The 13,536-nt window shown below is 45.8% G+C and overlaps 1 protein-coding gene across 2 annotated transcripts in view; it reads right to left on the bottom strand.

The window, feature by feature from the left end:
- Positions 1-582: 582 nt before the first annotated feature.
- LOC139763185 (NEDD8-conjugating enzyme UBE2F-like) overlaps positions 583-13,536 on the bottom strand; it is a 169,064-nt gene continuing 156,110 nt past the window's right edge. Inside the window, exons 1-2 of one of the 2 annotated variants that reach the window (XR_011716055.1) lie at positions 3,268-3,620; positions 583-1,380 (exon numbers count right to left, since the gene is read on the bottom strand). The gene's annotated coding sequence lies outside the window, so the exon portion shown is untranslated. Of the gene's footprint in view, positions 1,381-3,267; positions 3,621-13,536 lie in introns of those variants that run through there. The other variant, XM_071688916.1, reaches the window with a different exon arrangement.

The following is a 13,536-nucleotide window of genomic DNA, read 5'->3' as shown; positions in this document are numbered from 1 at the left end:
CATGTCACACATTCTCAGCAACAGAACAGGTCTCCCAGTGTCTGGGAAGCACACACGGTTTTCTAGGCACCGTCCAATTTCCAAGACTAATTCGATGTTTCATGTTAATCGTGGAATTATAACTATCAAAGGAAAATGATGACGCTACAATGAATTCAGAAAGAGAAACAGGATAGAGTTTGACTCGCTGGGAAAAACCTTCCCCTAGTCTGAGGCTACGGAAATAGCTGTGATGTACATGAAAAACGTGCAGGGATGCGGAGTGGGAGTCGAAAGCCTATGGAAGCCTTCGTTACGTGGCGGAGAAAGGATGAAGTCCTTGATGAAGGCCAAGAAGAGCTGAGGAGACAAGAAGGAACCCTGAGGGAACTGTGAGGGGGTCATGATTGTAAAGCGCGCGGAAGGTGATACTCGCTTTCATATGATGATTACCACATCGTCTAAGCACTAAGTTAATCATGTCACCTTTAGGGCAATAAGAAATTCATGGCCCCATAACGTATCGTGAAGATAGCCTGACTAAACCGATGTTTGCCTCTGAGACACGTAGCTATCAGCCAAGGAAAGTAAAAGACACTAATGTAACCTTTTTTTTCATTTTATGTTGAACTTACAAAAGCTTAATTTTCCCCAAGTCCTTCCTCTCACTCGGCCAGGGGAAATACAACAGAGCCCGCAACACCAGCGCATCGTGGGTTGGTTGGCTGGGTCGGTCAGGGTCGAAGTCGTCAAGTGGGTCGTTCACCTTCGAAGTCTTCAAGAGATCGATCATCTTAGAGGGCTTCAGGATATCAGTCCTCCTCCGTCTTCGGGAGATCGATCAACTTCGAGATTCTCAAGAGATCGATCAGCTTCGAAGTCCTCAAGAGATCGACCAGCTTCGAAGTCCTCAAGAGATCGACCAGCTTCGAAGTCCTCAAGAGATCGACCAGCTTCGAAGTCCTCAAGAGATCGATCAGCTTCGAAGTCCTCAAGAGATCGATCAGCTTCGAAGTCCTCAAGAGACCGACCAGCTTCGAAGTCCTCAAGAGATCGATCAGCTTCGAAGTCCTCAAGAGATCGACCAGCTTCGAAGTCCTCAAGAGACCGACCAGCTTCGAAGTCCTTAAGAGAGTGAAGGCGGAACTACCAATGGTGACCAAAGTAACCCTTCGTTTGATGAGGAAGGGGGTAGTGGTGGGGGTAGTGACGATGGTCATCATCGTCGCCATACCCGCCGTGGACATCATCGTCCTTCTCGTAGCGGTCATCACGACCGCCATGACCGTCGTCGTCGTCATCATACCCATAAGGCCTCCCGGGGTTAGCCACTGTGGCGGAGACGTGGAGAACCACCACCAGCACCACGGCGGCCAGAAACAGACCTCGGAGCTTCATCCTCTGTGCCAACAGAACATCAACTGTGACCATAAGACATAGCATAGATACTCTTCCAGTGGTATATGTGTGTGTGTGTGTGTGTGTGTGTGTGTGTGTGTGTGTGCATACGACACAGCAAACATACTCTGCCAGTGGTGTGAGCAGAAGGAGCAAAGAAAACTGAGACTGTTGTATGAACTTGAGACATTCTTCGCTTACTGTCATGCAATTCGTCACGTCTTGTTATCGAATAAAGAACAGAGAACTGAAAACAGTCCAGAAATGTCTGTCAAGATTAGGCCCATGGCAAAAGTAGCTGACGTGAATCCTTGAATGACCAGAAGTAAGTTAGGTAATCCACCTTTCCAAATAGCTAGATGAAGCGAAAGGCTTTTTTTTTTTCCCTCCCTTTGTGAGCAAACCGGAGCTGCACTTCACCTGGAAGTCAGTTGGATCATGTGATACGGAGCTCCTGGACTCTAAGGTGTCATCAGTTCCTAGAGCCAAAAATGAATATTGTTAAGAGACTCTGATCCCAACATAATCATATGCGCAAGCAATCTCTTTCGTAAGATTGTGGGTTCGTATTTTGCAATGGTCGTGCGTCTTACCGATGATAATAACAAAAAACCTGGTCAGGAATCAGCATCAACCACATCTTATCTTAAATGTGTCAGAGGTTGAGATGCTTTTATCATGTCTGGTTGAGGCAAAATGAGTTATGACGTCCCATCCCGTGTCAACTCAAGGTTGAAATAAAAGACAGAAGTACTTCATGCATATGATCAAAGACTTGAGTCCTGATCTCAAAAGCTTGCACATAAACACCTTCACTATCGCATGTGGCTCATGACAAGACCACATACACCTTCACTATGAATATGTGGCTCATGACGGTACTACATACACCTTCACTATGAATATGTGGCTCATGACGGCACTACATACACCTTCACTATGAATATGTGGCTCATGACGGTACTACATACACCTTCACTATCGCATGTGGCTCATGACAAGACCACATATACCTTCACTATGAATATGTGGCTCATGACGGTACGACATACACCTTCATTATCGTATGTGGCTCATGACAACAAAGGTGGACCTGGTCACTTAGTAATATTCCTGACCATTAGAATCAAGTAAATTACTTCATGATTTTTTACTTTTAAAAATCAGGAAATTTAGATTTCCACTTCCATCACTTTTACACAAGTACATCTTCGTAGGGAAGATGAGTTTATAACGGAAACTTGGTCCAAACGTCTCATAACTTTGTTGTGAAGAACCAGCTTACAGGTCATCATGTTGCTGTGTTGAAGCACAGTGGCTTGGCCTCTTAGAGAGCTCTGTTAGAATTTGGTCTCTTAGATCTGTTAGAATTTGGTCTCTTAGCTCTGTTAGAATTTGGTATCTTAGCTCTGTTAGAATTTAGTCTCTTAGCTCTGTTAGAATTTGGTCTCTTAGCTCTGTTAGAATTTGGTCTCTTAGACAACTATACAACTCTGTTATAATTTGGTCTCTTACATAGCTATGTTAGAATAGGTCCGTTAGACAGCTCTATTAGAATAAAGCTATCTTAGAATCTGGTTTCACAGATAATCCATGTTAGGCCAAGGTCCCTTAGATTAGCTCTGTTAGAATCTGATCATCTTAGATAGCTATGTTAGGCCAAGGCTTCTTAGATAGCTATGTTAGGCCAAGGCCTCTTAGATCAGCTCTGTTAGAATGTAGTCATCTTGGATAGCTCTGTTAGTCCTAGGTCTATTAGATTAGCCCTGTTAGAATCTAGTCATCTTAGATAACTCTGTTAAGTCCAAGGTCCCTTAGATTAGCTCTGTTAGAATCTAGTCATCTTAGATAGCTCTGTTAGTCCTAGGTCTATTAGCTAGCTGTGTTTACCATGTGGTTGTGGAGGCGCGACTCACACTTGCTGGGCTTGACCTCGACGTGGGTGGAGGAGGAGACCTGAGGAAGAAGGAGGCGAGCGTGCCTTCTTCAGGAGTTGGGGCGGGAATGCGATGCCCTCACATGGGCGTGGGGATTAATATAGCAGCGCCCGGGCAGAACAGCCAGAGCCTCCGGCACCCACCTCCTCCTCCACCTGGAGCATCGGGAAGAACCCGGGATAAACCAACATACCACACCACACCACACCTCACCTCACCACACCTCCCTCCTCACCAGCGCTCGCGCGTGTGGAAAACCTGTCTCGTATTGTGGCCGTGGAGGAGGAGGAGGAGGAGGTGCGGGAGGGCTGTGGTGTCATGGTGGGTCACACTGGGGAAGTGGGAGAGAGAGAGAGAGAGAGAGAGAGAGAGAGAGAGAGAGAGAGAGAGAGAGAGAGAGAGAGAGAGAGAGAGAGGACGCCCCCCCCTCATCACGGACGAACCTAATTTTTGAGAGAAAAAAAATTCTCTCTCTCTCTCTCTCTCTCTCTCTCTCTCTCTCTCTCTCTCTCTCTCTCTCTCTCTCTCTCTCTCTCTCTCTCACCTCGTCAACTAGACACCCCCCCAACTAATCGTTGCTGCCCCCCACTCCCCCCCCCCCAACGCCCCACACCCTAACAATGAGAAGGCTCAATTACTGCCCCCCCAAACCCACTCCCCACACCCCCCCAACTCCCCACCAACACACACAAACAACCCCCTAATCTCCCCCCCCCCCCCAGCGCCCCTCCAAGACCCGCCACGTAAAATCCTCTTCAATTAATCATTCTCTTTTTTTTTCTTATTTTTACTCTATGCCGATGCACACACAGGTCCCCAGTTCTCATTTCTACACGTTCTAGGACCCCTGAGAGAACAAGGACGTGAACAAGAACATGTTCTCCAGCAGACTATGGAACAATTCCATAGTTCAGCTTCGCCTGGCGAGGTGTTCAAGTGTTTAAGATGAACGCCATCCACAGTGTGCCAGGATCATATTCTTACATACCATCCACAGACCTAAAATCTTCAGTCACCCTTGAAACTCTTCTACATTGTTATGCTACTCATTTTCTTTCGCACGTTACTCCCTTCCTCACCTGGAATACATCTAAGACCAGATTCCATGAAGTAATGTCCGTTTATTTTATATGTCTGACACACTCTCAAGCCTCCATCGCCTTCATAATATACTGTCTTGTACTCACAGGAATTAACCTAACCTTAGACGCCTATAATATTCAAAGACATTGGCGACACATTGAAAACTGTCTAAACTCCACTTTTCTCTAAGGTATAGAAGGCAGCTATACAATTACAGCAAAGAGATTCCTAACTTACAGTCCCCCTGATTTAAATTACACGTTCTAAAACTGTTTGCACTTGAAGGAGAAACATATCAACGAAAGTGAAAGAAAAGATAAGATATCATATCTTGTTTCATCTTCATATTAGCAAGGGAGACAATAATGGTGAAAACGAAAAATGGAAATAGTTTTGGATTTTTCAGGTCTAAAACACAAAGAATATTGATAAAATTAATCACCATAAATTCTTTTTTGCCACACTACAAGGACTGCAGAGAGAGAGAGAGAGAGAGAGAGAGAGAGAGAGAGAGAGAGAGAGAGAGAGAGAGAGAGAGAGAGAGAGAGAGAGAGAGAGAGTAATGAATGAATGAAAGAAGAATTTTGGTATAAAGAGTTAAAAGATCGCTGGAGGACACAGGAGGAGGATGTAGGACCAGCCAGGAGGCAGGAGGAGGAGGCTGGACCAGCCAGGAGGCAGGAGGAGGATGTAGGACCAGCCAGGAGGCAGGAGGAGGATGTAGGACCAGCCAGGAGGCAGGAGGAGGATGTAGGACCAGCCAGGAGGCAGGAGGAGGAGGCTGGACCAGCTAGTTTGATGGCAGCAGAAAAAAAAATTGTTGGAGGACTTCCCCAAACGCTGGGGCCTTAAGGTATGTGTGACCAGGTTGGAGTTCGGGGAGGATGGAGGGAGAGTTCGTGGGGACATACCAAAGGAGTGTTGGGGGAGAAGGAGGGAGCGTAGCCGCCCCCTTCCCTCCCTCCCTCCCTCCCGCTGCCAAGCAAGAGATCAGAACCTATACTTTCCAAGAGGCCTGGAACTACATGTCACAGATTTCAACATAAACTTCTGCTGTACTGTCTTGTCTCCATCTATAGTGGTGGGTGTTGGTGGGGGAGGAGGAGCCTTCTGCTGTACTGTCTTGTCTCCATCTATAGTGGTGGGTGGTGGTGGGGGAGGAGGAGCCTTCTGCTGTACTGTCTTGTCTCCATCTATAGTGGTGGGTGGTGGTGGGGGAGCCTTCTGCTGTACTGTCCTGTCTCCATCTATAGTGGTGGGTGGTGGGGAGGAGCCTTCTGCTGTACTGTCCTGTCTCCATCTATAGTGGTGGGTGGTGGGGAGGAGCCTTCTGCTGTACTGTCCTGTCTCCATCTATAGTGGTGGGTGGTGGTGGGGGAGGAGCCTTCTACTGTACTGTCCTGTCTCCATCTATAGTGGTGGGTGGTGGGGGAGGAGGAACCTTCTGCTGTACTGTCCTGTCTCCATCTATAGTGGTGGGTGGTGGTGGGGGAGGAGGAGCCTTCTGCTGTACTGTCCTGTCTCCATCTATAGTGGTGGGTGGTGGTGGGGGAGGAGGAGCCTTCTGCTGTACTGTCCTGTCTCCATCTATAGTACTGGGTGGTGGTGGGGGAGGAGGAGCCTTCTGCTTCACTATTCCTCTATCAACTTTACAGATTATAGAAATCAGTGAAATGTTGCTCTCAACCAGCTGATAACAACCTGGTCGGCTGGTTTTCCCATGTCTCCTTCTTATCTGTTCCTAAGTTTTCTTTCGATATTTTGATGACCTTTTACTTTGTTTTTTTTTTTTTGGGCATTATGAATGCATGTCCCTTATCTTTATAGGTTACTGAGAGCGTATGAAATACCACACCCACACACACACACACACACACACACGCATGATTACACACACACACACACACAGACACATGATTACACACACACACACACACACACACACACACACACACACACACACACACACACATTTAAGGAACGAATGGCATATCACCGTCACTCAAGGTGAAGATCATGTTGTGTGTACACAAGGAGCAGCCTGCTATCATCTTGTAAACCAGATTGTACTGGTTTCCTCGCAGGGAGAGGTTCAACTACGTCAGAGAGACAAAAAAGAATAATATAGATTGGGTTTCTCCCACACCTCGCACCACTTGATCCGCTTTGAGGGTACTGCCATTCCATCACTAGAAACTTGATCGAACTCCCTCGAACACAGGAGCTTCTTGCGAAAGTCCTGGCGGCTCACTGTACCTCAGAACATATGTGATTTGCGTCCATCATCACATCAACGTAGTGAGATTTCTAGTTGTTTCTCCTAATTAGTTCGTGGCACTGAATTGCTTAGGGTGTGCTAAAATGGTTTGGACATCTGGAGAGGATGAGTGAAGAGAGATTGACTAAGAGTGCATACGCGTCAGAAGTTGAGGGGCATAGGAAAAGGGTAGAATGAGAAGGAAATGGAAGGATGGGTTGAAAGAAGGTTTGTGTTATCGAGACCTGGACATTCAGGAGAGTGAGAAGCGTGCGTAGGATAGAGTGAATTGGAGCAAAGTAGTATATAGGGGACGACGTGCTGTCAGTGGGTTAATCCAGGGCATATGAAGCGGTCAAGGTAAACCATGGAACGGTCTGTGAGGCCTGGCTGTGGAGATGGGGCTCTGGTGTCTATGATGTGAGCAAATTTGGCTTTCCTTCTTCTATTCCTGGTGCTACCTCGCTAACACAGGGAAATCATATATATATATATATATATATATATATATATATATATATATATATATATATATATATATATATATATATATATATATATATATATATTGATTGAGAGGGTGAAGGCATGTACAGAGCATCAGATTGGGGTAGAGCAGTGTGGTTTCAGAAGTGGTAGAGGATGTGTGGATCAGGTGTTTGCTTTGAAGAATGTATGTGAGAAATACTTACAAAAGCAAATGGATTTGTATGTAGCATTTATGGATCTCGAGAAGGCATATGATAGAGTTGATAGAGATGCTCTGTGGAAGTAAGAATATATGGTGTGGGAGGCAAGTTGTTAGAAGCAGTGAAAAGTTTTTATCGAGGATGTAAGGCATGTGTACGTGTAGGAAGAGAGGAAAGTGATTGGTTCTCAGTGAATGTAGGTTTGCGGCAGGGGTGTGTGATGTCTCCATGGTTGTTTAATTTGTTTATGGATGGGGTTGTTAGGGAGGTGAATGCAAGAGTTTCGGAAAGAGGGGCAAGTATGAAGTCTGTTGGGGATGAGAGAGCTTGGGAAGTGAGTCAGTTGTTGTTCGCTGATGATACAGCGCTGGTGGCTGATTCATGTGAGAAACTGCAGAAGCTGGTGACTGAGTTTGGTAAAGTGTGTGAAAGAAGAAAGTTAAGAGTAAATGTGAATAAGAGCAAGGTTATTAGGTACAGTAGGGTTGAGGGTCAAGTCAATTGGGAGGTAAGTTTGAATGGAGAAAAACTGGAGGAAGTAAAGTGTTTTAGATATCTGGGAGTGGATCTGGCAGCGGATGGAACCATGGAAGCGGAAGTGGATCATAGGGTGGGTGAGGGGGCGAAAATTCTTGGAGCCTTGAAGAATGTGTGGAAGTCGAGAACATTATCTCGGAAAGCAAAAATGGGTATGTTTGAAGGAATAGTGGTTCCAACAATGTTGTATGGTTGCGAGGCGTGGGCTATGGATAGAGTTGTGCGCAGGAGGATGGATGTGCTGGAAATGAGATGTTTGAGGACAATGTGTGGTGTGAGGTGGTTTGATCGAGTAAGTAACGTAAGGGTAAGAGAGATGTGTGGAAATAAAAAGAGCGTGGTTGAGAGAGCAGAAGAGGGTGTTTTGAAATGGTTTGGGCACATGGAGAGAATGAGTGAGGAAAGATTGACCAAGAAGATATATGTGTCGGAGGTGGAGGGAACGAGGAGAAGTGGGAGACCAAATTGAAGGTGGAAAGAAGGAGTGAAAAAGATTTTGTGTGATCGGGGCCTGAACATGTAGGAGGGTGAAAGGAGGGCAAGGAATAGAGTGAATTGGATCGATGTGGTATACCTGGGTTGACGTGCTGTCAGTGGATTGAATCAGGGCATGTGAAGCGTCTGGGGTAAACCATGGAAAGCTGTGTAGGTATGTATATTTCCGTGTGTGGACGTATGTATATACATGTGTATGGGGGTGGGTTGGGCCATTTCTTTCGTCTGTTTCCTTGCGCTACCTCGCAAACGCGGGAGACAGCGACAAGGCAAAAAAAAAAAAAAAATATATATATATATATATATATATATATATATATATATATATATATATATATATATATATATATATATATATATATATGCAAATATACATATTTGCGTGTGTGTGTGTGTGTGTATGTGTGTGTGCGTGTGTGTGTGTGTGTGTGTGTGCGTGTGTGTGTCAGAAGTAGCCTTGAATGAGCACCATCAGTTCTATTGGCTTACACATCGCTATTCCCCCATACCATCCGCAGATCTTAAGAGACTTTTGGATGTTAATGTGCTGAGAGGTGCAACTGGAGGGATGTCTGATCATTATCTAGTGGAGGCAAAGGTGAAGATTTGTAGAGGTTTTCAGAAAAGAAGAGAGAATGTTGGGGTGAAGAGAGTGGTGAGAGTAAGTGAGCTTGGGAAGGAGAATTGAGTGAGGAAGTACCAGGAGAGCCTGAGTACAGAATGGAAAAAGGTAAGAATAAAGGAGTTAAGGGGAGGAATGGGATTTACTTAGGGAAGCAGTGATGGATTGCGCAAAAGATGCTTGTGGCATGAGAAGCGTGTGAGGTGGGCAGATTAGAAAGGTAATGAGTGGTGGGATGAAGAAGTAAGATTATTAGTGAAAGAGAAGAGAGAGGCATTTGTACGATTTTTGCGGAGAAGTACTGCAAATGACTGGGAGATGTATAAAAGAAAGAAGCAGAAGGTCAAGAGAAAGGTGCTAGAGAAAATAGAGGGCAAATGAGAGCTCGGGTGAGAGAGTATCATTAAATTTCAGGGAGAATAAAAAGATGTTTTGGATGGAGGTAAATAAAGTGCGCAAGACAAGGGAGCAAATGGGAACTTCAGTGAAGGGGGCTAATGGGGAGGTGATAACAAGTAGTGGTGATGTGAGGAGATGGAGTGAGTATTTTGAAGGTTTGTTGAATGTGTTTGATGATAGAGTGGCAGATATAGGGTGTTTTGGTCGAGGTGGTGTGCAAAGTGAAAGGGTTGGGGAGAATGATTTGGTAAACAAAGAAGAGGTAGTAAAAGCTTTACGGAAGATGAAAGCCGGAATGGCAGCAGGTTTGGATGGTATTGCAGTGGAATTTATTAAAAAAAAAGGGGGTGACTGTATTGTTGACTGGTTGGTAAGGTTATTTAATGTATGTATGATTCATGGTGAGGTGCCTGAGGATTGGCGGAATGCTTGCATAGTGCCATTTTACAAAGGCAAAGGAGATAAGAGTGAGTGCTCAAATTTCAGAGGTATAAGTTTGTTGAGTATTCCTGGGAAATTATATGGGAGGATGTTGATTGAGAGGGTGAAGGCATGTACAGAGCATCAGATTGGGGAAGAGCAGCGTGGTTTCAGAAGTGGTAGAGGATGTGTGGATCAGGTGTTTGTTTTGAAGAATGTATGTGAGAAATACTTAGAAAAGCAAATGGATTTGTATGTAGCATTTATGGATACGGAGAGGGCATATGATAGAGTTGATAGATGCTCTGTGGAAGGTATTAAGAATATATGGTGTGGGAGGCAAGTTGTTAGAAACAGTGAAAAGTTTTTATCGAAGATGTAAGGCATGGGTACGTGTAGGAAGAGAGGAGAGTGATTGGTTCTCAATGAATGTTGGTTTGCGGCAGGGGTGTGTGATGTCTCCATGGTTGTTTAATTTGTTTATGGATGGGGTTGTTAAGGAGGTGAAGAGTTTTGGAAAGAGGGGCAAGTATGCAGTCTGTTGTGGATGAGAGAGCTTGGGAAGCGAGTCAGTTGTTGTTCGCTGATGATACAGCGCTGGTGGCTGATTCGTGTGAGAAACTGCAGAAGCTGGTGACTGAGTTTGGTAAAGTGTGTGAATGAAGAAAGCTGAGAGTAAATGTGAATAAGGGCAAGGTTATTAGGTATAGTAGGGTTGAGGGACAAGTCAATTGGGAGGTAAGTTTGAATGGAGAAATCTGGAGGAAGTGAAGTGTTTTAGATATCTGGGAGTGGATTTGACAGCGGATGGAAAGTTCTGGGAGCGTTGAAAAATGTGTGTAAGTCGAGAACATTATCTCGGAGAGCAAAACGGCTATGTTTGAAGGAATAGTGGTTCCAACAATGTTATATGGTTGCGAGGCGTGGGCTATGGATAGAGTTGTGCGCAGGAGGGTGGATGTGCTGGAAATGAGATGTTTGACGACAATATGTGGTGTGAGGTGGTTTGATCGAGTAAGTAATAATAGGGAAGAGAGATGTGTGGTAGTAAAAAGAGTGTGGTTGAGAGAACAGAAGAGGGTGTTTTGAAATGGTTTGGTCACATGGAAAGAATGAGTGAGGAAAGATTGACCAAAAGGATATATGCGTCAGAGGTGGAGGGAACGAGGAGAAGTGGGAGACCAAATTGGAGGTAGAAAGATGGAGTGAAAAAGATTTTGAGTGATCGGGGCCTGAACATATATATATATATATATATATATATATATATATATATATATATATATATATATATATATATATATATATATATACATATATATATCCGTGCTGTGTGGCTGAGTGCAATATCTCGATTGCGTCTTTCTGTGAACAAGTTTTTCATAAAGAATGAACACTAAAGACAACAGTGATGGGGGGGGGGGGGTGTTGGAAGGATTTAAGATCAGTATTATACTGGCAAGTTTCCAGGTGTTTGGGATCGTATCGTGTATTCAAAAGTGACAAATGACGTCTATAAACGAGTGGGGTTGTAACTGGGCCAAAGTGTTGTATGTGAAAGATCTGATACGTTGTCTGGGGGTTAGGTTTCGTTCTTTGGTGCTCAACAAACATTTTCCAAATATTATTAAGGTGCCATCTAACCATACTTTAAGACTATGCATAAATCTGTAAAGCCATTCCTCAACCTTTTCTCAGTCTTAGCTATAACCTTCCAGGGTCTGACCATCACACCGAATCACTGCTTATCTTGAGATGTAACGATTGACACAATACTGTAGAAAAAACATTCAATAATGATTACCACATTTTTCAACTGTCAGTTACGACATGACAATGACGGCCTTACCCGAGCTGTGTGCAGGAGGAGGCTAAACCCTCGTCCCTCTCACTCCAGCAGGGGGTACAACCCCTCACCTCGTCCCTCTCACTCCAGCAGGGGGTACAACCCCTCACCTCGTCCCTCTCACTCCAGCAGGGGGTACAACCCCTCACCTCGTCCCTCTCACTCCAGCAGGGGGTACAACCCCTCACCTCGTCCCTCTCACTCCAGCAGGGGGTACAACCCCTCACCTCGTCCCTCTCACTCCAGCAGGGGGTACAACACTCACCTCGTCCCTCTCACTCCGCAGGGGTACAACCCCTCACCTCGTCCCTCTCACTCCAGCAGGGGGTACAAACCCCTCACCTCGTCCCCTCTCACTCCAGCAGGGGTACAACCCCTCACCTCGTCCCTCTCACTCCAGCAGGGGGTACAAACCCCTCACCTCGTCCCTCTCACTCCAGCAGGGGTACAAACCCCTCACCTCGTCCCTCTCACTCCAGCAGGGGTACATCCCCTCACCTCGTCCCTCTCACTCCAGAGGGGGTACAACCCCTCACCTCGTCCCTCTCACTTCCAGCAGGGGGCCCCCTCACTCCAGCAGGGGGTACAACCCCTCACCTCGTCCCTCTCACTCCAGCAGGGGGTACAACCCCTCACCTCGTCCCTCTCACTCCAGCAGGGGGGTATAGCCCCTCACCTCGTCCCTCTCACTCCAGCAGGGGGTACAACCCCTCACCTCGTCCCTCTCACTCCAGCAGGGGGTACAACCACTCACCTCGTCCCTCTCACTCCAGCAGGGGGTACAACCCCTCACCTCGTCCCTCTCACTCCAGCAGGGGGTACAACCCCTCACCTCGTCCCTCTCACTCCAGCAGGGGGTACAACCCCTCACCTCGTCCCTCTCACTCCAGCAGGGGGGTATAGCCCCTCACCTCGTCCCTCTCACTCCAGCAGGGGGTACAACCACTCACCTCGTCCCTCTCACTCCAGCAGGGGGTACAACCCCTCACCTCGTCCCTCTCACTCCAGCAGGGGGTACAACCCCTCACCTCGTCCCTCTCACTCCAGCGGGGGGGGGGGTGGGGGGTACAGCCACTCACCTCGCCCCTCTCACTCCAGCAAGGGTTACAGACCCTCTGGAGACATCTGAGAGGGATAGTCAATGGTCTCTGGTCTGACATTAATGGGTGGGTCTCTTACCCTCGTCCGTGGTCTTCTGGTGGTCTGTCACAGGCCACCTGACTCCAAAATGTCCGACTTAAAACAGGGACATCTGTTCATCTGTTCTGGTCACCGTTTTTCTTTTTTTCTTTCTTTCTCCCTTTTTTCCACCTTCAAATTTATTTTTTTAATGGTTCGTATCAAGAGGTACACTTTGATCACAAAGGAAAAGGCTTTATCCTTTTGTGATATCGAAGGTCCAGTTAAAGAGAAAAGTCCTTATTGAAGTCAGGACTTTAAATGAAACAGAGAAACGGTGAAATAATAACCATAACAATAATAATAATAATAATAATAATAATAATAATAATAATAATAATAATAATAATGATAATAATAAAGTGAGGACATGAAAAATCTTATGAAACATTTCAGAGAACGTGAAAAAAAAATGATAAATAAAAAAAACAAAACTCAGGTGGTAGGTGTTATGAGATACACGAGAAGGGTAAAGGAGTTCTGAAGCTTAGCGGTATAACGAAAGAAACAGACATCGCAACGCCCCAACTATGAGCTACCAACAGCCACACACACACACACACACACACACTATCATACCATGTGACGCTGTAGCTTACCAAGCTGCGTTTGATCGAGGTAAGAGCGCGAGGCACACAGGCAGCGAGGACTTAACAGAGATAAGAAAGAGAGAACACACAGCACACTGCAGGCTT

Source organism: Panulirus ornatus, chromosome 46 (assembly GCF_036320965.1).
Source record: "Panulirus ornatus isolate Po-2019 chromosome 46, ASM3632096v1, whole genome shotgun sequence".
Lineage (NCBI taxonomy): Eukaryota > Metazoa > Arthropoda > Malacostraca > Decapoda > Palinuridae > Panulirus > Panulirus ornatus.
Note: the sequence above shows the minus strand (reverse complement) of the source record. Positions and strands in the feature narration are given on the sequence as shown.